Source organism: Columba livia, chromosome 1 (genome assembly GCF_036013475.1).
Source record: "Columba livia isolate bColLiv1 breed racing homer chromosome 1, bColLiv1.pat.W.v2, whole genome shotgun sequence".
Lineage (NCBI taxonomy): Eukaryota > Metazoa > Chordata > Aves > Columbiformes > Columbidae > Columba > Columba livia.
The window spans coordinates 155,614,851-155,637,013 of record NC_088602.1 but is presented as its reverse complement, the minus strand read 5'-3'; the positions used below and the strand labels follow the sequence as shown (position 1 = coordinate 155,637,013).

The 22,163-nt window shown below is 41.2% G+C and overlaps 2 long non-coding RNA genes across 3 annotated transcripts in view; one reads left to right on the top strand and one right to left on the bottom strand.

Annotated features, from left to right (window-relative positions):
• Positions 1-4,732: 4,732 nt before the first annotated feature.
• On the top strand, positions 4,733-9,219 carry LOC135576288 (uncharacterized). Its single transcript, XR_010467893.1, has 2 exons — positions 4,733-5,563; positions 7,039-9,219. It is a non-coding gene; the product is annotated as an uncharacterized LOC135576288 (long non-coding RNA).
• Positions 6,928-22,163, bottom strand: part of LOC110359364 (uncharacterized) — a 75,765-nt gene continuing 60,529 nt past the window's right edge. For both annotated transcript variants that reach the window (XR_010467891.1, XR_010467892.1), the window contains exon 5: positions 6,928-9,143. This is a non-coding gene — a long non-coding RNA (uncharacterized LOC110359364). The remainder of the gene's footprint in view (positions 9,144-22,163) is intronic.

Sequence of the window (22,163 nt, the reverse complement as noted above, 5' to 3'; positions counted from 1 at the left end):
CTTTATTATTATAATATTTTGACCTTTCCTTTGTCTCTCAAATATTCATGCATTTCCTGTAAATAAACCTTTATAAAACACTGTAAGTGACATCCTGTTTTAAGTAGAGTGTCTGTGAACTTCTGGAGTACTTTTGTTGTTCAATCTGAAAAATCAAAGATTTCTTTCCACCACATGACAGATAAAAAGGCAGTACTTTTAGACTGAAAGCACTAATGAATCTTGTTATTCTTTACATTTCTTAAACATGATTTTTGTATAGTCGGATTGACCTCCTTACATCCATTTATAAACATTTTGCTTCATTATGTTTGATTTTATACTTTAATGGTTGAGTTTCTTTTTCAAAAGCTACTTTTTATTAAATTTCCCCAAAGAGAAGTCATTTAAGACTTATGATACCAAATGATATGATGCGAGTAAACTAAGCACCTGATAATGTAATTGCATCTATGGACTGGTCTCTGTCAGCTACAAAATTACAGTTCACATGCAAATCAATTAACATTTATATGACAAGATGCCTGTATAGTTCAGCAGAGCAAGAGGATGGAAAAAATAGGTTTTCTTGTCTTAGACTGGTTAGCTTAGTGTAACAAGCTAACTGGCAATCACAATATGTGTAGGTTGTGATTTTAATTCTGTTAATAAAAATCTAACATGCCCTTCTACCCAAAACTGTGTTTGGTTGAGGAACGTCAACACTGTGGCTTTAGTAGGTGTGTATTCAAATTTCTCACTTGTTTTCTCAAAGAAAGTGAAAGCTTTTAGCATTTTAATGCTTTAAAATAACCTTTGAAGCCACTAAAGAGGATGTCTTGTCATGTATGTGTTCATACATTTGCTACTTTTAGTCTTGGCTCTATACAGTTTTCCACAGTAGTGAGGCCTGTTTTGAATGGTTGCATCTGCTTAATTGAAGAGGTGTCCTGAGCTCATTCAATGCAATGGCTGCTCACCATGTGTGGACGCTCCTAATCCATTTTGAACCTTACATGGTACGGTTTGACCCCTTCATGTAAGCCTTTGTCTACAAACAGATACGCATTTGTTATTTTAAACCTCATTTAATCAGTGTCTCCTTTTATTTTTGTTTCTTGACTTACTTCACAGACCAGACTGGTACACATCAGTTTTCAATCAATATAAGAATGTCTATAGAAATCGACTTGCAAACTGTTTTCTATGACAGCAGAGGGGAAAGAACTATAATGCATGATGGCAGCAATTGCAGAAAACCTGTCCTGCAGGTGCGTGCATGTGCAGGCCCGTGCAGACAACAAGTCATGTGGTGGTGTTGAAGTCGATCAGCACAGTCTTCTACCTAATCTTTGTGAAAGCCAGGGCCTTTATGTGCATGTTATGAAGCTGTCATGACACGCATCCAGTAGCCATTGGGATTTTCAGCTCGCTATTTCTTCTACTAACGTCCACAGAGCCCTAAAAGCCTACAGCAGGGGTGTCGAACTCATTTCTCCCAGGGGCCACATCAGCCTCCTGGGTACCTTCAAAGGGCCAAATGTAATTTTAGTAACTACTCCTACATTTATACAGTCCTAAAATTACATTTGGCCCTTCAAAGGCACACACAAGGCTGATGTGGCCCCTGGTGACAATGAGTTTTACACCCCTGGCCTACAGCATTTGGCTGGAAAATTTCGGAAGAGGTCATCACGGGAGACAGACAGGCTCAGAATCCCCAAGTGCCTTATTGTTGTGGTTCTGGGGGTTCACTGAGATTTCTCTGGAGTTTTTCTCAACCTTTGCTCCAGAGAGTTTGTGGATGCTCTTTGGCTTCGTTCAAAGTGTCACCAATAGATGTGGGCAATGCAGTCGCAGAAGTGGGAGGAAGGTGAATTGCCCAGAGTGTCTGCAGGGCACAGTTAGGGTGTTCCACTTTGCCAAAACATAAAATTGAATTAGACACAGTAAGACCACCATCCTTGATTATGAATGGAGGCAGAACATGGTGAATAGCCATTTTTAAATAGACCAAAAAAAGCGCATTGGAGCGCAGCAAAGGTCTTTCCTTCTCCCACCTACAGATTCTCCCAGTATTCCTCAGGAAAAACAAATACAGTGCAATCCCCTAGAAGAAGGGTTAGCAGCTTTTCAGTGGTGGAGAAACAGATTGTATTTTTCCTTCTCAGATTAGGGTTTAAGTCCCTTGGAAAAAACAGCTGGAACGAGAAGATAGTGCCCCTCGATTGCAAGGTGTGCTTGTTTGGCCACAACAGTGAAATACCATTTCTGAAGGAGGCCAAGATTTCCAGTTTCTGCTGAACTCACAACTGTGTGAGATTCATGGGTTGAGAATAACAGCTTCTCACAGATGTATTTCTTGCTGCACGATGTTCAAAAGTCTGTCAGTTGCTTTCTTTAGAAGGTTGTAGGGTTACAGCATTTCTCTGCATTAATCTTTGCCCTAGAAGAACACAGCGGATTTTTTTTTCATAAGTATAGCCTATTTATTTTTTTAGATATTTCTAAAACACAAGGATAAAGGCATGTCAAAGTGTACACCAAATCTGATGTTAAAGATTTCACCACAAAGAGGTGAAAAAAAAAAACAAACATTTTTTCAACAGTAAAAGCACTAAGACCTCTCTTTCTTACTGTATTTTCTACTAATGCTTAATTATTGCCCTAAAATGGAGCACAAAATACTTAGATTTGTGAGGAATTGGTTAGTTTGAGTTTTGCAAGTTAGTCTCCAATGTCTAGTTTACTTAGGAAAGGTAAGGGAAGGATCGGCTGTTTCCATGGCACTGTCCTTATCTATCCTTTCACTCCTACAAGGGATTTCCAGGGATGGCTGCTGGCAAGGGAAGCCCTAGAAGTGCAGCTCCATTACTGTTTTAGTGTTAAAACACATCACAAGGTATCCACACAGATGGCCTCTCATCTGCTGGATCTGTAGTTTCCAGGAGGGAATATTGAGAGCGGAAGTATCTGTATCTCAATCTCTCGTATTTTTACTATCAGGAAACCCTATCTCAGCCTTCTGCTGTAGTGCCTTCAGTGTCTGATTTAGTGCTAATTATACCAGAGCACCAGGGAAAAAAAAATACCAAGTTTAACAAGAAATCTGCCAATTCTGGAAAATAGTATGACCCCAAACAGGAGATAAAATGTAAAATTTTCCAAAAATAAGATGCTTCATGCTGCTGTATAGCAACTAAGAGGTCTGCCAGACTGCTAGTAAATGAGAAGATAAATTAAGAATTAGAGATAGCAGCAGTTTCAAGTATTTCTTAAGACAAATAGAAGAATAATGCTGCAGGTGGAAATCCAGAGTACAGAAAGTATTAGAGAAGCACAAGCTGGTGCCAGAGTAGGTGCTGACTGACATTCCCAAGCACGATTATCCCTGGAGAGATGGGAGTTACAGCAGTGTTGACAGGGGAACCCTTCCTATCTCAGTTCTCAAGACTGCAGTCAGCAGAGCCCTTGCTGGTGGTTGTCAGAGAGCTGCCTGGTCAGAAGTTCTGTTTCTTATTTGAAACTATTAAACCAAGTCAAAAGACAGACAAACAATGTTTTATTTTGGGTTGTTGTGGGCTTTTTGGCATGACATTTTCATGGGACTAACTAATGTTGGTACTATGAATATGTGCTATATACGGCAGTCTGTCCATTAAGCTGCAGTCCCTGTTGATAGAAATATAAACTTAAGTGTTTAAGGTGGTTGTAATTAGAAGCTCAGCTGGGAAGTAAGAGCTATTACCATGGCTTTATAAGAAATGACCAATGTAAGAAACCAGCAGCCTGGGGAAAGTGATTGTGGTATATAAGGTAAAAGGAGGATTAGTTTCCCCCACAACAGGTCTCACCTAGGCAAGGGGACAGAGCCTGGAGGGCCAAAAAGGGCTGGATCCTTGTTCTCACTTTTGACAGTTTTTCAAGTTTGATGGTCAATTTTCCATTAATTATTTCCAAAAATGTGCTCTCCCCTAAATAAGTGTTAATCAGGCTAAAAAATGAACTCTGGCTACAGCAGATGGTGATAGTCTGCCACCCCAGAAGATGCTGGAGGACTCCAGGGTCACCGTCTCATTGGGTGGAGTGTTCAAGCAAGTTGCCAGCGTGCAGCTGCAGAAGACCTACAAGAGCATGGCTGGCTGGGCAGCCCAAGTTGGCCAGCTCATGCCACTTGCCAGGAGTTTGATGGTGCCCGGAGAAGGGTCCTTGAGCTCCCCAGTGGTGCTGTTAGCTACCCATGTCTCATGCAGCCCCTGCAGCCTGCAGATGGTTTCACCTCTGAACTGACCCGGGGCACACTTACTGATTGCAGAAGTGTTTGACTGCGCTTTGTGTTTGTTTGAAGAGGAGAGTTGGCTCTTAAGCTATTTTGAAAGCTTTGCTGGGGGCCTGATCATCACATCAAGTGACTCTAAACATCAGCAGAGAATCTGTTACACTTTTCCTGTGATAAGACCGAAGACCAGCTGCCAGGCACAGCACTGGTTTCTGTTACTGGGTTGCAGATCCAGGACAGAATGAGACTTAAAAGAGCTCAGAAGGACCTGAGCCACCTCAGTTACCAAAACCCATCATCAGCTCATGTTTTAAATTGAAACTTGTTCACTACACTTAGGAGAAAAAAAAAAAAAAAGCACATCCTTTTGCTCTTGCCAGCCTTAGTGTATCTGCTTGTTCACCCCAATGAAGGCTGAAACCCAGATTGTAAGTGCAAAGCTGCTGCTTACCTCCTTAGCCAATTCAAGCAGCAACATGTTGCTGGGCCAATGAGAGGGGGAACTTACTGCATCTAATCTGTGTCTGTAGCCACTATACTGAATTGAATCGCTTTTTGTTCTGGCTTGCACAAAACCAACCCCCAGCATGCCTGGGAATCTCCAACAGCCTTTACCATTGCAGGGCTGAGACTGAGCCTTCCCACCTGAGCAACAGCCACACTGTATCACAAACTGTAACACTCTGTAGTGGAGCAATACCAGCTACTTCTGAGCTCTTCTTCAGCTTCACTACATTGCCCAGCAAGAGATGCAACTATATGCACATGTCAACTCAGGACCCCCCAGTGGTTTTCTGGGTCTCAGTTTTGCTGCAGCTGATAGCATCCTGGTTTATTACAAACTGGCTCCAAAGCCTTGCCTACTGCCAGTGGTTCCCTAGTCCTGTCCCATTTGGGACCATAAGTTCAGATTGTTGTTCACTGTTCTGCCAAGCTATTTATGGAATTTCGTGATGCAGAAATTCAGCTGTAAGTATTGCATGCTCAAACAATTGAACCTATCCCACCTCTTCCCACACCAATCCTGCTCATAATTTTCAATACTCTTAGTGGAGGAGCTGCCCACATCTGAGAGACACAGAGCCAGTCTGCATAGGGAGACCAACTGACTGAGGCAGTTGCCTTCTTCTCCATTTGGATATGTCTCTCCACAGAAGTAAGCTGAATTTTAAAATCAGTGGCCTGCCGTGCTCCCACCACCTCCAGCAGAGCCTGTGGTTCCTACTGAAGCCCTACTTCTCATCTAGCTCTGCTTCTTGCTTTGGTTGGCACTGACAAAAGTGGCAGCATCTTCAGAGAAGAAAAGTAAGGTTTTCTTTATTTTTTTCTCTCTCTGCCTCTTCCTTTCCTTCCTTCCTTCCTTCCTTCCTTCCTTCCTTCCTTCCTTCCTTCCTTCCTTCCTTCCTTCCTTCCTTCCTTCCTTCCTTCCTTCCTTCCTTCCTTCCTTCCTTCCTTCCTTCCTTCCTTCCTTCTCTTTTTCCCTCTCCTCTCCTCTCCTCTCCTCTCCTCTCCTCTCCTCTCCTCTCCTCTCCTCTCCTCTCCTCTCCTCTCCTCTCCTCTCCTCTCCTCTCCTCTCCTCTCCTCTCCTCTCCTCTCCTCTCCTCTCCTCTCCTCTCCTCTCCTCTCCTCTCCTCTCCTCTCCTTTCCCTCTTGATTTATCTCTTTCTCTCTTCTTGCTGTCTTTTTGAAATCGTACATAGAGTGATATAAATATTCTTGCAATAAGCAGACAAATCCTTTTAGTACAAGAGACTAAGCTCACTTCTGCTGTGGCTCCTGCGCAAACATCTTCTCCTGTGGGGCAGCCCCACAGACTTTGGTAAGAACCCGAAACATGCAGGTCATATTGTACAAAAGTTACCGTTTCTACATCCAGAACGTTTCCTATTTCATTACATGTTGTGATAACTACAAAGGAAAGCATTAATGCCCCAGTTCTGCAGCACTTTCATGGGCAGAAGCTGTGGCAGGTGGTGCCTGGGCTGGGCACAGGGGCAGACCCACAGAGACAACCCTGCACATTTTAAATTCTTTCTTTGCTAGGTACAGTCCCAGCAAGCTTGTATCTATAGCAAGTCTATGGAGTATATGCGCTTCCCCTTATAACTAAGCAACAGTGTAACACTGATTCCCAGTGGTAACTGAAATGATACAGTATCACATACTGGCAGGAGTCACGTATCTCACATATGCAAATATATATTGCTTTTTATATTATATCTTTGATGTTAAGTCAGATGAATTTGAAAGCTAAGGATATGATTCATCTCAGTACCTTTAGCTGTCTGAAAAGGAGGTGCCTACTCTGAGCTACTCTACCCGGTCTTCCTGAAAGTTAATGCAGAGAGAAGGGAACTTCTGCTGTTCCTGGTTGTTCCTGGGATGGGCGTCCCTGCGGGCTGCAGGTGACTGGCATCGGTGGGGTGTGTGGCACTCGGGTGGCTAGCGCTAGCTGGGGGAAATTCTGCCTTGTACAGTCTGTTTACTCACATGGGAAGCCTGAATATTACTTGTTCTGCATATCCAGAAGGTGTTTATTAAAAAGTAAGTTTGTGCACAAACATAAAGATTTTCTGCTCCGGACCTGTGTTTGGAAAGTATGCAAGGTAGTCTCTCTTTTATGCAGTATACAGTAAATCTGGTCATGAAATAATATGTTGGCATAAGAGAATGGGAAGTATTCTGTTTATTTCATTTAGTAAGACTATTCTAGATACGAAACTATATAATTCTAATGTATATTCCTAAAAACAATTTCAGAAGGACTTTGTCTTTTTCAGGGCTGGAAAAATCATCTGCAGGAAAAAACATTTTTTTAACTTGAAATTGTTACTAGCTCCTTCAAATGTAAGTAGCAGTTCTAATATACTCTGTTTTCCTGCTGATTAATTTATGTCTGTTTTTTTTTTTTTTTAGTATGAAGTCATATTTATTTCAAATTCACCAGCATAAAGAATTGTTACAAGCTCCAGAGATCAAGATTCTAGTATTACAAAAACATAGCTAGACACAGTCCTTTCCTGTGCACTTACTGTCAAAATAGACGAGACAGAAATGGAGATGATGATGAAGAAGAGCTGAAGTGACTTACTGAAAGTCATGTAATTGTCCCCTCTCACAGGTTCCAGTGCAGGGAAAAAGCTGCTGACTGGGACTGCACATGGATTAGCTTACCCTACAGTTAGCTTGGCCTTTCCAGTTCAAGAAAAATGTTCCCCAGGGAGAAAAACAAATGGTTTATATTCAAACATGGAATATCCTGAGTAATAATTTTATGATTTTTAGCATCATTAGCATGACAAAAGATTTTGTGATGAATAGTTGTGGTTGCCACATCCTTGTTAGCAATCTGTACTAACACCCAAGTAAAATACTAGATGAAGGCTGCTAAGTATGATCTTTTTCTAAAAAAAAGTGTACAACTATGACATAATTTGAGACTCTTGTTTGACAGCCCAGTTATATTCTGGCCCTGTGCCAAATTCCCCACTCAGCCTTGAGTGTTCCTTTGTTGAGAACATTTGTGAAGATTCCTCATGCTAATCCACTGAAAAGATAGCTGGTGCTCTGATCCCTGAAACCACTTGAGGTTTGGTCAGAAAATAAGTCTGACTTCAGAGTTCCCAGTATTGACACTAAAAGATTGTGGCACCTCTTCTGTTGGTTCATATTTGTTTAAAAAAAAAATGTAAATGGATTAATTTTGTAGCAGCAGGCTTTATGCCAATTCAAGGGCCTAGCTTCATGCCAGACCTTGTATTATCCATCCTTCAGTGGTCAACATAAAATCAGGAAAAGCTATGAACTGGCTCTGGCAGAGTCAGCAGGCCCATACTGGCATGGACCAGAATGTGTAGTCACCCAGCAGTGTACAGATCTGGCATGAGCCATGGTGGCACTGCAGCCCAAGGGTAGACAGGGTAGTTTGGTTTGGGTTTGTGGGGTTTTTTTTATGGCTAGTCACATGGCAAACTGACAAAAAGCCTCTTAGTCCAGGAAGCCCTAATAATTATGTCTCTGTGCTTGGCTAACAAAGTTGTGTTGTTTTCAGGGAGGATGAGCTATGGGAGAGGCCTCACATCTGCTTGCAAAACACCAAATGGACCTACCCTGGGAGCACAGCCTGTGTGTTGCTTTGCTGCGTGGCCAAGCACTAGGGTTGGACTAGATGACCTTTGAAAGTCCCTTCCAACCCAAACTATTCTATGTTTCTATGAAGTTTGGCCTTTGCGCTTCTTTCCCCTCATCTTGGGTGAAGGGCATGAGTCAGTCATCATTCATTGCCTTTGGGATACCAGAGGTGGCTTTGGCCTCTCCGCTGGTGCAGATGGGGCTTTTACTGTCCTATCAACCATTAAAGCAGTATCTGCAGCCATCATTTCTGGTTGTTGAATCACAATGTAAGAGTACAGTGCAGGGCACTTGGTTGCCAAAGTCATCCGCTTCTGAGCTGAAACTGAAACACCAATTGCTAGGCATTAACTGCTGTTGGCTTAACACTTCTTGAGTCAATTCACATTTCTGTAAGTAGTTTTATATACTACTCCCTTGCAATCCCCATAGGTGTTCATAAGCAGGATTTGAGGAGAAAAGTTTCATTGTTACTATTAGCATTATCATTACAGTTGCTAATTGCCTGTAGAGGCAATTTAATCCAGCCCAGGTTGCAATGCGTTAGATCGGGACCTGGAAGGTTCCCAGCATGGTAGCCAGCTGCTGTGGAGGAGGGAAGATGGATTTCCAGTGCAGCCTGGGGCAGATCACTTCAGCTCTTTTCCCAGGTGGGTCTGACACCCAGAAGCAGCCTGTTTGCTCTGTGTTTCTCCAGATGGTTGCCCTGCTGCAGATGTCCAGCCTCAACTTTTTCTTCCTCTATCTGTTGCTACTGTAAATAAAGAAATGGATAACATCAACAAAATTTTCATTATTTATCAGAAAATAAATATCTTATTTCAAGTCTATTATGAAGTGACTTCTGTGTCATGGCCTCATGGTAGTTTCAGTAGATCTTCCTGATGCTATAGATAAAAATTATGCTGGAGGAAAGGGAATAATCCAGTGCTAAAACATATGTTTCCAAGCTCACTGTTGAGCATTTTCATAAGTTTAATCATATCTAATGTATCAAAGAATTTATCATTTGTAGCATATAGTTAAAATCCCTGTAGTATAATATAGCAGTAACTTGTACAAATTCATATGGAAAAGTGCAAGCAATAGTTTTTTATGTTTACAGTATTATCAAATATTTTACATTTGATGGCAGTTTGGGGAAAAGAAAAGCTATTGAATTAGTTTAGAATAATTCCTCATTTGTATTCTCTAAACTGGGCAAACAGTCTTTGACTTCTTTATAACAGACATTTTATGAACACTGCGGCTTCACCCACCCACAGCAAGGAAAATAACTAACAATTGTGTTTTAAGGGCTGTGTCACATGCATGTGCGTTGTGTGTGTGAATACTGTACTGTTACAGTTCCCTGAAGAGAAATACAGTGGTTGTAGATCCTACTTTCTAAACTCATGTCCTGGGATTAAAATAGAAGCTCACTAGTTATCTCTGCTGCTACTTATCAGATTACTTTCTTTGGGTTTTTTTGAGAAACAAAGGTGTCCAGTTGTAATTTTCATACAAACATTCCCTCCCTGAAATCCTTGTAGAAAAATAAGTAGAAATATTCATTAAAACCAAAATATTTTAAAATACATTGTGATGTGTCTTGCCTGTCAGATGTAGCCAGCACTGGCCCTCATTTGCCAACAGAATTACTTCTCAAGTCCTAACACTTATTTTAGACTAGGGACTTATGCCCTGATTATTGTATGTCAGTAGTGGAAGTATTGAAACACTACTTCTACACCAAACCAAAACTAAGTTAAATTCACTTCATACACAAAGGAACACAAATATCACAGATATTCACCTCCTTACTTCATTTCTATTACAGAGATATTGCTGCTTTGCTTATAGCTTGCATTTTAAAAATGTTTTTCCATTTGGCTTAGCAAAGGAGTTGTCTGCAGTGATTTTCTCTTCACATTTTATAAAAGGAACATCTTTCATCCATTGGTACTTCTGAATCATATATTCAGCATTTAACTATTTTAGGTCTGCATTCTGAAATGAAATTCTGATCTTGCATGCAATGCCCAGTGAGTGTCAAAACCCAGGTCAAAAGTCCCTGTGTGGGATGCCAGCACCGACCTACATGGTTCTGAGTCTCTCCTGGGCCAGGTAGCCTGCAGCATTGCCTCTGTCATCAGTCCCACCAGCTCCCTCCTTGGATCCATGTATCGGCATAGATAGTATAGGTGTATAGACATATAGACCTATGCATCACCATCCTCTACCTGTATGTGGGATGCTCCAGCACTGCTGTGGTGAACATCTTTGGACCAGTGATAACCACTGAATACACTCTATTAGTTTAACTTGGTTTTGTTCCAGAATCCAAACCCTGTGGAAGCCCTCATTCTGAATCAAACTTCTTAAACCGATCTTTATTTTAAGCAGCATGAGAAATTTAGCATATAAATCTCTGCTTGATTTCCCTACTGCATTTTAGTGTTCTTTGGGATTTAGGTCAGTAAATTTTTATTGTTTATGAGAACCCTTCTTCTACGTCCTCACCCTTCTTCTGGGATTCCCTTCTATGTTACTCTCTTCATCTAATTGGGGAATATCTCTCCTTCTCTCTAACCTTTGCAGTGCAATTTCTTCAGCTCCATTTGGTCCATCAGTGGAAAAGGGCATTCTTGCCCATAAAACCTCTGTCTTTTAGTCTGTTCTCAATGTCTCAGCTCTTGGCAAGCACTTGAATAGCCTGGATACTTATCTGGGCCTTTTTATTTGTTTTGTATTCCCTTGTTGGTATAGTTCTGTACTCTACACTTGCCTCCATCCAGCTCCCTGGGAAAAAAAAAAAGTCCTTCCTGGTAGTGTGCATTCTTTAGCATTCTCTCTCTCTTCTTGATTCGAAGTAATAAATGACTTCTCTTTCTCCTCTTTACTCTTTTGCATGACAGGATTCTTACAAGCCTTTAGCTATTTTGCAGCTCTCAGAGGGAAAGGATTGTACACGGATTTCTTCAGTCCCATCAGAGCACATTGATATATTCGGGATTGTACTGTTCCCCCACAGTGCCAAAACAAACTTTGGCACCTGGTAACCCTGCCTGGGCTGCAGCTGCTTCTTTCCAACCGTGACACATCACAGAGCATCACCTCCAAGGCCAAGGATGTGGCAACCATGACTATTCATCATGAAATCTCTCACCATGGGAGGTAATGATGGCTCACCAGCACGCTGCCTGTCATACAGTCTGGCTGTATCCCTCCTGGACCTTGCCTGTGCTTGTAGTCTTGTGACTTTCACACATGAAGTTGCATCCTGGCAGTGAGAAGGAAAGAGGCTGAAAAAGTGCTTGGATTAGATAAAAGTCTGGCATTCCTGTTAGTAGCTACACAAACTTACAGGAGCACAATTCTCTGCAAATTATGCCCTAGTTGGCCACTCTTACTCCCTTCCTCTGGCAAAAGGAGACTGGTAAAAAAAAAAAGAAGGGCACTGAATCCACTGTAGATGGCTCTTTTACACAAACATTTTGCTGCTTACACCTTCCTCTGTCTAAAAGAACTGTGACAGAAGGATTTGGTTTGAATAACTGCAGCCTTGCTCAATACACAGCACATGCTTTCCTGGAAAAATGCATTTTATGCACCACAGCTTCAAACTCTAAAAGTCCTCCTAGTCAGCTAGAAATAGACTGTTTGTGTTTAAAAGGTAGATAAAAGGTTTTCCTTTCCTGAAACATGCTTCTAATTATGAACAAACTGGATGACACTTTTCCTTGAAAGATGCATTTAGCTGGATGTTTTTGTCTGAAAGCAGAAAAATGTTCAAGAACCTGATCAAAATTCAGACACCAGTTATGGAAGTCATTATTTAGTTTGAAGAATTCAAACAGGATTTCTACACTGATGACTCTGAAATGCAAAAAAACCCAACAACTTGAAAACCCCCCCAGAGGACAAAACTTCCAACCAGAGAGAAACAACCAGCCTTGCAAATAATTGTTTCCTTTTGGCTCATTTAAAAATTCAACTCAACATTTTTTCACATATAGCTACCAAGCTCTTAGTTAAAAATTTCAAGATAATCTGCTTCTGGCCTTCAGTGACACAAACATGCTCTTCTACCTGTTTGGACCAGCAGATATTAACCTCTGTCTAAAATCGCTGGCCAAGCACGTTGGCACTCAGAGCTCAAGGGTGTGATGCCACCGACCCCAGTGCCCTTGCTCCTGAGATGAAGTCAGCCAGACCCCAGCGTGGCTGCGCTGCTGTTCATCTGTTCACGTGGCAACCTGCCCACTGTCAAGGGCTTGTGCCAGGCTTAATGTCTCCTCAGTGCCAATCCAGGCAGGGTTTTGGTGAGCATCCCGTGAGGTGGGCATAGATAGCTCTGTTCCTGTCTCAAGCACTACTGTATTTGGGCAGCTGAGATGTGGGGCTGTTCAAGCACACAGGCATCAGTAGGATGTCTGGTATCCCACAACAGATGGGAGTCTTGGGAGTTACAGAAGCCTTCATTCACTCTCCTGGCTTTCTTTCCTGCAGCGTTACCTGGTGAGTGGCTGCTGAGCCTCAAAGGGAGCCAGGGGCAGTGCCTGGGAGGGCGCCAGTCTTGGCTCTGCAGGTGGTGGCTGGTGGAGCCAGGACCACATCCCACCAGTACACCAAGGCCCATGGCCGCTGCAGTGTGCTGCAGCAAGCTGGTGTGTCACGCTGTTTTCTTAGGTACCTGCCAGCAAGAAATACAGAAAGCTTTTGCTAGACCGATCCTTTGAAAGCAGCAGGAAGCTTTGAGATGGCATAGGGAGAGCAAGTGCTGTTGCTGGGTATAAAACTGATTTTATAAAAGGAAAAGGAGTTGTTGTAATCTTGCACAGTGTGAAACACCTGAAAAAGGCCATAAGGTCTTGACTGCCATTTTGCAATCTGCAGCTCCTCAGGCCACATCTGCAGAAAAATAAAAAATACTAGTAAATACCTCTCTGTGCCCCTCTTCTAATTGAAAATAAGTTCCTTTACAACTAGGTATCCTTTAGCAAAATACACAAGATGCATACATAAGAGTATGCATCTCTCTGTACTGGATAGAGCACAAGAGGTATCTATACATTTTTTCAGACATACACTAACTTTGAAGACAGTCCAACTTTTCCAGACTTATCCATCCTACTTTGATGGACCATCAACGTCCAGAATGTCTCCCGAAATGTTTTTATCCTGTGTAGTCAATACTCACCAAATAGTGATGGGATTGAAAACATTATATCTGGTTTCGATCAGCTCAGGAACAGGATAATGGCCAACTTGTCAGATAATTCATTTGCAATGAATAATTTAGTCATAATTATAATCAGCCAAAGTTTTAATCCTTTATATCTTTCACTAATCAACCTTGCTTAGCATATGGGGAATCAAGATAAATTTGCTGTTTTAATTAGAAAATCAAAAGCCTTTATATGCTTGTTGGTTGATGACAGGCCTCATAAAAGCATGTCACCGAACTGCTGATGTTTCAGAAATTCTGTCTTAAACAATGCAACTCCTTGATTACACGAGCTGTTTTTAATCATGAGATTAAACTCTGCAAAAGTGCCTGATGCCAGCACAGCAGCACTTCTGATTGTGTTCTTTGACCCCGTCCATCTTTTAGACACCAGGGTTCATTGCTCTGTGGCACCCAGGATGTGCTCTGAAGTGACAAGGCAAAGGTCGCATGGCACTTTATGGTAGGCTCTCATTTTTCAGGTGCCCTCAATGGGCTTAGTTCCTTTTCAAACAGATTTAAGATGCTCCAGAGAATATGATCCACTTCTGGTAAAATATGCAAAAGAAAAAAGATTTTATGGTATTTTACCACCAGATATACCAGCTTTTAGAGAAGTATCTTGCCCTTGACAGTGTGCTACTGTATTTTCCTGTGTTTTCTGAATAGCTAGACTAGAGAAGGTGAGGTGATTGTTAAAAATATTAGCACAGGATGGAAAAAAAAAAAGGAGTCCTGGCTCTCAGGTGGTGAGAAAGCAAGACAGGGAGTTGTATACTTACTCCAGAAAACCTAATAAAATAAATATGAAAACAAAAGATGTTTCATATTGAGGTGGACAGTTTTAAACTGTTTCCTTGTATTGAAGAAACCACCCTGGAAAGATATGTCATAGTGGTCACAAAGGATCAGTCAGAGAGTCTTGAAGACTAGGAGTTAGAGAAGGACTGACCAGCACCCAGACCTACGACCACAGAAGGAAGTGCATCTCTTCCCTCCTCCTGCTTGCCATCTTATCTGTTTGCACCACCTCCAGTTGCAACTGCACTGCTAAATAAGATGGGCCAAGGAGCCTCTCCCTGCTTCTGAGGCTGACTAGCACCCCAGAGCTCACCTTAACCAACATGACTTTTCTTACCCTCCAAGGCCACAGAGTAGGCACACTCAGCGTGTGTGCTGGGGACATGCTTCCCCCACACCATGCCCAGGCATTTCTCAAGGAGTACCAGGTGTCATGGCTCAGGGACCACACCAATAACTGAGTGACGTGGTTGGCTGACCCACAGCTCAAGCCCTTACCTGCCTTGTTTGATTTACCGGTAGACATATAGCCATATTAATAGACATATTAATATCTGCTATGGTGTTGTAGTCTCCTACCAACAGACAAGTTAATGAGGATGTAGGAAAAGTGGGGAGAGGACCATTGACAACCCCACCCAACCCTAGAGAGAATAGCCCAAACAGTGGGGAGACAAGGAAGAAAAACCATTTTCCAGAGAAATTATCTTTCCCATTGGAAAGGCACTTGTACAAGTAAAAGTTTCTCTTCCTTTTTTCCCCATTTCTCTTCCTCTTTTCCTATTCTAAATTAAGCAGAGTATGACAAAGGTTACACCATGGCCACACATCTCTCTCTCCCCAGACTGTCCAGCAATGTTTGTTCCTTTTTCAGACTTACAAGGGAGACAATATTAAATCAAAACAACCCATCTGTTGTCCCAGACCCGTGGAGACAGACCTCTGGGTTCTTCAAAACTCAAAACGTTTATACAAATCAGAAATACTTATTTAGGAAATGGAAACAAAAGTGAGAATTTTTTACTGCTTTAGGTCTACCACTGAGAGAGGTGATATCATCTAGGAGCAGCTCCCTACAGGTACTTTCTGTTTTTTTTGATGGCCCAACCTTCTTCATTTCCAGTTGTCTTTATAAGTGGTTCTTCCCAGTAGTATAATTTTTGATAGATTAAAAAACAAGAAAGAATATGACAGGATTTTCCATTTTTCTCTCCAGCTGTGGATCATAATTAGATACCCATGTGAAGTGTTCATAAATATGAGTGATCGTTATCCTGATAATGATCCTGATAATGGCACTGATGTATGATAAATGCTATTCTAGCTTTTCATTTCTTGAAAACTTGACAAGTTGTCCATCCTTCTTGAAAACAACAGCAAAGAAAAGAGGAGTACAAAGGACTTTAGATGTCGAACTCCAGAGTAGCAACTGGACATTTCCATGGTATTTTTGCTTCATAGTGATGACATCTGTTGCTTTCTCCATCCCCAGGAACCACAAGTAAGATGAGGTCACTGTCAGCTCTCAGACGGGAGACCTAAATTACTAGAGCAGAGGTGTTAAGGGTACAATGTTGGTGACTGACTCAGTACATGACACATTTCCTTCTGAGACACCGTTGAATCAGTGCCCTGTTAGGATGCCAAGAGTTGTTGTTAGGGGCTGTCTCTGTCTCCTGAAACCAACAAGAAAGTCACTTGTTGACAGTGAGGTTCTTCAGCATTTACTGACCAACCTGGAGAGAAATTTCCCCAGAGGGAAACTGCAATATTTTTCTCCGACAGGAGCATCTCGCTCAGAATGGGCTGTGGTTATTCTCTGCACTGTGCTTGGGTTCTCTGCACTGTGCTTGGGTTCCAGTAGGTCTCTGGTCTTGGTAGCTCACAGCAGGTCCCATAGTCATCGCCCATTGTGTAGTAACTTGCAGCTACGCAGGAGGTACCTTCCACCAGGTACTTCTTAGTTTTTCCAGTATTGAAGCTCTGACGGTTAGTTATATTATACCATAGGTTTTTAGTCACTTGAGTGAAACATTTCATAATGGGAAGGACAGTGTAATTCATTTGTGTGGACAGTAAGGGGTTATAACCTTGACTTTCATAGACAAGAAGAATCTTCCCAAGTCTAAGAAAATAAAATTCCACAGCACGCTGCTTTGAGGATATAAACACTAACATGAATATTTTTTACTGACAGTGAAACAAAATTAATCCATGATGCACAAAAATATGTATGTTAAAGTAATATTTAAAGCCCATGATTTTAAGCAATGAAGAATCAATGTTTTAGCAAAAATATGTCATAGTAGTAAAATCTCCTACAAAGAAGTAATAGTTTTGTCAGGCCATTTGCAAAAACTAAAGAAACTTTTGAGCACACAGTATCTCCATCAGCTCTGACAAAGAAATGTCAAAAATCCCAGGCTAGAAACATTAACTTTTGATATAATGTTGTTAGACTGAGATAAGAATTGTTTGTCTGACAGCATGTTCATTTAATTTAACTGTATCAGCTGATTTCATAAAAAAGTATTATGCCTACCTACAGATTTTATAGTAAGAAGTGAAATGTGAACCATTACACCACATTGCTTATTTTAAGGGCAGCAATATTAGATCACATTACTTATGCGAGTGAACTTAGTTTCCTTGACATTCTTTAACTATATACCATCTTGATGATAAAATTAATTTCAGAAAACAAGATGAACTGTATTCTATTTAAAATCAAAATGAGCACAAGTAACCCGTCTACAGAACTAAGCAATGATTTGATGATACTTAGCCAATGCTTTGTTTTGTAGGTGGATAGGAGACAACGACAAAATAAACTGTGAACTCTGTACTTTAAATTAACAACTTAATAAATATTAAAAAAAAAAAAAAAGGTAGATCAGGCCATGCAGCCTTCTTGTGTAAGAGATTTTTAGCATTTTAGAGGTGTATTACTTCATGTTGTTATGTGTCAGAACTCAGCAGATTGGGGCCCAGGAATTATCCCAGAAAAAGCAGACATATTATAACAATTAGTTTTAGTTTTTCAGTGAAGGATGTTCTGCTGGAGTCACTGGGCTAGTAATCAGCATCAAAAATAAATATTTGACATGATGAAATCTTATGTCAAACTTATTTTGTCTTATAGTTTGTTGAAATTGAAATGCTCCCAGAAAATATTCTTTTACATGATACTATTTTCTGACAGAACACAGTTCAGCCAAAATGCTTTTGACATACTATCAAAAAAAAAAAAAAAGGTCAGTAATTTCAACATGAACAACAGCTTACCTTTTTATTCAGTAATCTGAAACCACAGGTAAACTGTTACCAAATATTGTGCATACTATAGCCTGAATTTGTGACATGTTTCCCTATTATATTACCTTTGAAGTATTTGGTATATTGTTACCTCTTTTTTCAGTAAGATGAAAGTAAAAACATTTCCAAAACAGGTGATTCCCTGTAGGCGGCAATTTGGAATTAATTCACTCCTTTAATAATTGCTTTCAACTTCTGGAGACTCAGTTGCAATGACAATTATTGTTCTGTGCTTGCAAACAGGATTCAGTGATGCCGAGATGCATCGCTGAGTAAATAGACTGATGCATCAAACCCACAGGAAGTTATCTGGTGGATGTCATTTACTCCTGGTAGCGATCAGTGCAGTAAACACCATGGTAAATCACACAGGTGGGTGGTGCAGGAATGACTGAGCTGTAGCACGTGGCAATATATGAGATTTGGGTGTCTCCCCCGTAAGCAGTTTCTGAGCCCTCAAGTGTCCCTCTCGATGTTCCACTAGCCAGCAGGGACACCATGTGTGTGCCAAGATGGACTTCCCACAGTATACGGGGCCAGGGGAACCAAATCAATGTTTCCTTTCCATTACACGGTACAAGTATACAGGATGAGGTATCCCTGGCCTTCATTCCACCGCCCTTCTAATGGCCTGAGAGCACACAAGGTCACACAGTAGCAGCATGCTGTCTCTGCCCATTGCAACCACCCCTGTCACTTACATGTTTCCAGGCATTTCAGTAGCTATGGGCATGTTCTCCTTCAAATTATGGCGGATGTCCATGCTGAACAGGCATCCAGGTGGCCTCACTGCCTCCATTTGTTCTGTTTTCCCTACCAGGAAGGAGCCAAGGGGGGATCATGAATTGGCGATAGCAATAGATGAGGTTGAAGGTATGAAGTGGGTCTGGTTTCAGTCTCTCCAGCTTGGTTCTAAGTCTGAGAGGACATGGCTACTGTCTCCAGCTGCCGTATCATGTCAGCTGCCTCAAAATTACTTGTTTGTCAGTCCTCAATCATTTATGGCCTAATGATTAGTTCTTTTTCATGTTACTTGGGAGTTTCAAAACCAGAAAGAGCCTGAATACTTTTCCCCATGTGTTTAAAACAGTTTCTGTGACTACCCACCCAGCTGGCTATAAATAACCCCAGTCCTCCACGATTAGCACATTATAATGGGAAGCATAAGTGAGGTAATTTCAGGCACCAAGCCAGCTCATAACAGCACTTTACTTCCCATCACACAGATGTCTTCTAGTATGTCCTCATGAAAGTTACCACCACAGAATAAATGCTTGCTCTGCTAATGCCGTGACACCACGTTACAGCACGGGAATGAGAAATATACATCCCTTGTCATGCAGCACACTAGACAAACATCATAGATAAAGTTGGCTGTCCCTGACACAGTCTACAGGCACCAGGGGTTGGTGGCAACACCTCGGTGCTAGCATGAAAGACCTTTGACGAGCCCATGTTCAGGACATCAGTGAAGGTTCAGCAAAGATGAAGCAGAGCTTAGAAGTATGAAAATGGGAAATGTCATCTGTCATGTCAAATTTAAGGGTCCATTTGTCAAGCGAGAACACAGAGCACAGCTGACTGAGCAGCAGCATGACATCGTGGGACGACATGAGCTGAAGTTCATGGGCAATGTCTTCCCCACTCACTGCTGCCCAACCCCGCCAGGTCCAGGCATGTGTCATGAGTGGGACGCACCACCATTCCACACAGGGTCCTGGGACAGAATGTCCATCCACGTCTAAACCAGGACATCTTCTCTGATCTTGAAACAGAGACAGATCTTCCTTGGTTCAGTACCTGCGTGGCACAAACAAGACTGAAGTGTTGATCTTCCCTCCACCTCTGCACATCAGCAGAAGGATTTTTTTTCCTATTAAGGCTTGTAAAAGCGAACACTATAAGCACTTCATGCTAATACACACAGCATTTCCAGCATAAAGTACATAGCTAAGCTCTTTGCCTTCACACAGTCCTTGGATTTTTCACTTTATTTTGTCCTTTTCTGTCTTTTTAAAGCAGAAATGAAATAAAATAGGGAGTTTTCTCCCTTCCTCTCCACTTTTGTTCCAAGTTTTTTTTCCTGTTAAAATATTGTCAATAAAAATATGACCAAACTTTCCTAGTTTTTTTAAGCTCTTCACTGGAAAAGTGGTGATTCTGATTTTGTCATGTAGTTTAGATAAAGTAGCTCATTCCACAAACAAAACAAAATAGTCACAAATGTTAATGCATTGTAACAGATATGACATATAGTGACATATTTCCCCAACAAACTAAAAGACCTTTGAAATACCAGATTATAAAAAAAAAATCCTAGGCTATTGGTGAAAGCTTCTCACTCATACACAAAGAAGTTTGTTAAAAGCAAAGAAAGAGTTAGACCACAATAGGCGTATCTTCATAACAGAATTCCATTTGTCAGCTGTGTTTGTAAATTGTAGAAAATTACTTGACTAAGTCACATAAAACTCAGGCAAGTTTAAAGATCCAGAGCATCAGTCAAGGGATTTTATTTGATCATGCCTTGCTTAGCTTCAAAATTATTTTCTACTTCAGTGGACTTTGTGGAAGCAAGAGATTTATGGTGCATATCTGTATCTGTGTTTTGAATTTTACACTAAACACTGCAATTATATACTGTGATATCAATATTCATAAACTGCTCTCTCCATGGTGAACATGCTCATCTTAAAGTACATTTCAGTAGTAAGGGACCTGATAAAACTCTTGTATGGTCGAACTGGCTTTCTGGGGAGTCTGGAACAGTATGTGGGATAATGGGATTATATAAAAATTAATATGGTCCTGGGAAATTTTCTGCTGGATTTCATTGCAGAAGAAAGCAGTGGAGCAGTGATGGAGTTGGGATGAGTGGGGAGACAGAGAGTGTGGGATCCAACCAATTAACCTTTGAAATGGTAAAGGCAGCTGTGACGCTGATTTTTGTTTTCAAAAATCTGGGCAGACAATTGACATTTATTGTAATTACTCTGACCTGATGAATACATTATACAAGGCGTTACTTATCAATATTTTAGGCTTTATAGGCTCTTTTTGTTAAAAACATAGATTATAGCTGGTTCATAAAGACCAAAAAAGTCTTTAAAGAAGTTTTGTAAGTAGGTTATTAGTATTGCTTTGGAAAAAAAATCTGCAAATGCAGTCTTACATTCTCACTTTAGATGTGGCTGGTTTTACAAACAAATTTGATTTAATAAACTCTAGGCAGGAATGGCAGCAAACAACCCCCATAAAATATAAAAAAATAATTTTCCCTCTAAATTATGCATTCGGATCACACCACAGTACATAGTGTTCTTGCATGTTTAATGAAAATTAAAATTTCAACAAGTTCCACATATCACTGGTGAATAAAATATAAGTATTTTCACACATCCCTCTACCCAGATTTGCGAACACTATAGGCTACATGTATAGAACACCTGCAGCTGTACTTTCATTGAATATCCAAGGTGATTACAGCACAGACAGGCTTTTCCAACCCATTACATATTGTACTCAACATATAATATTGGAGATGTTCCTTCAAATAGGAATACATTAGCTTAAGTGGTCTGACTGAAGCCCAACATCACCAGAGTGGCTTTCTGCATATGTGGTCAGTTGTGTTCTGCAGCAGAACTGTGATGGAGCTCTGCCATAATGAAGAAATCCCAATGTCTCCACGAGGCTGCAAGGAGCCAACAAGACAGAGGAGCTACTGCTCACCACAGACTTATTTTTCCTCTTCTAGTGGGAAACAGGCACCACCAGAGGGTAATTTGTTTTACATAGTCATGTTAGATAAATAGACCTATGTAGATGTTTACTTCATTGCATGGGCCGGAAAGAGAGTCAGCTGCCTTAGTCTGAACCGGACTAAAGCCAGGTGAGATGGATGCCACTTTCAGTTATTAATGGAAAGATTGATTCAGCCAGACTATTTCTAGCTCTCCAAAAGCTGGGCTCTGAGGTTAAACTGGTTGTCTGAGGTTCCTCCTTGGTGGGTGGGGAAATGGAGATGTCTGGGAAGAACATCAGGGCTGAACCACGCTCGGAGGCCTGAGTTGCTCCCCATCATCCCAAGGAGCAAGTGTAGACTATTGCATATTTCTCATCCTGAAAAACTTAAGCTCCAGCTTTCAGAAAGTAAAATACAAGCATTAGGAAGTATCCAACAGATCACTTGAGTTTGCCGAGTGAGTCACAGCATTTTCCTGCCTGTGACAAAGCCTGATCAGCAAGGTATCTGCATCCCCTCGGTCAATTTTGTCATGGAAGTCAATCCATCCAGATGTTATTTAACCTAAAACAACTTTGTGTTTTATTACAGACCATTTTGTGCCCTGTGATCATCCAGACCTGATCCAAACCCCTTAAGGTAAAAACCAAACACCACCAAATCTGGGCTTTGCCTCCTTTATTGGTAGGGTTCTCAGGTACGAC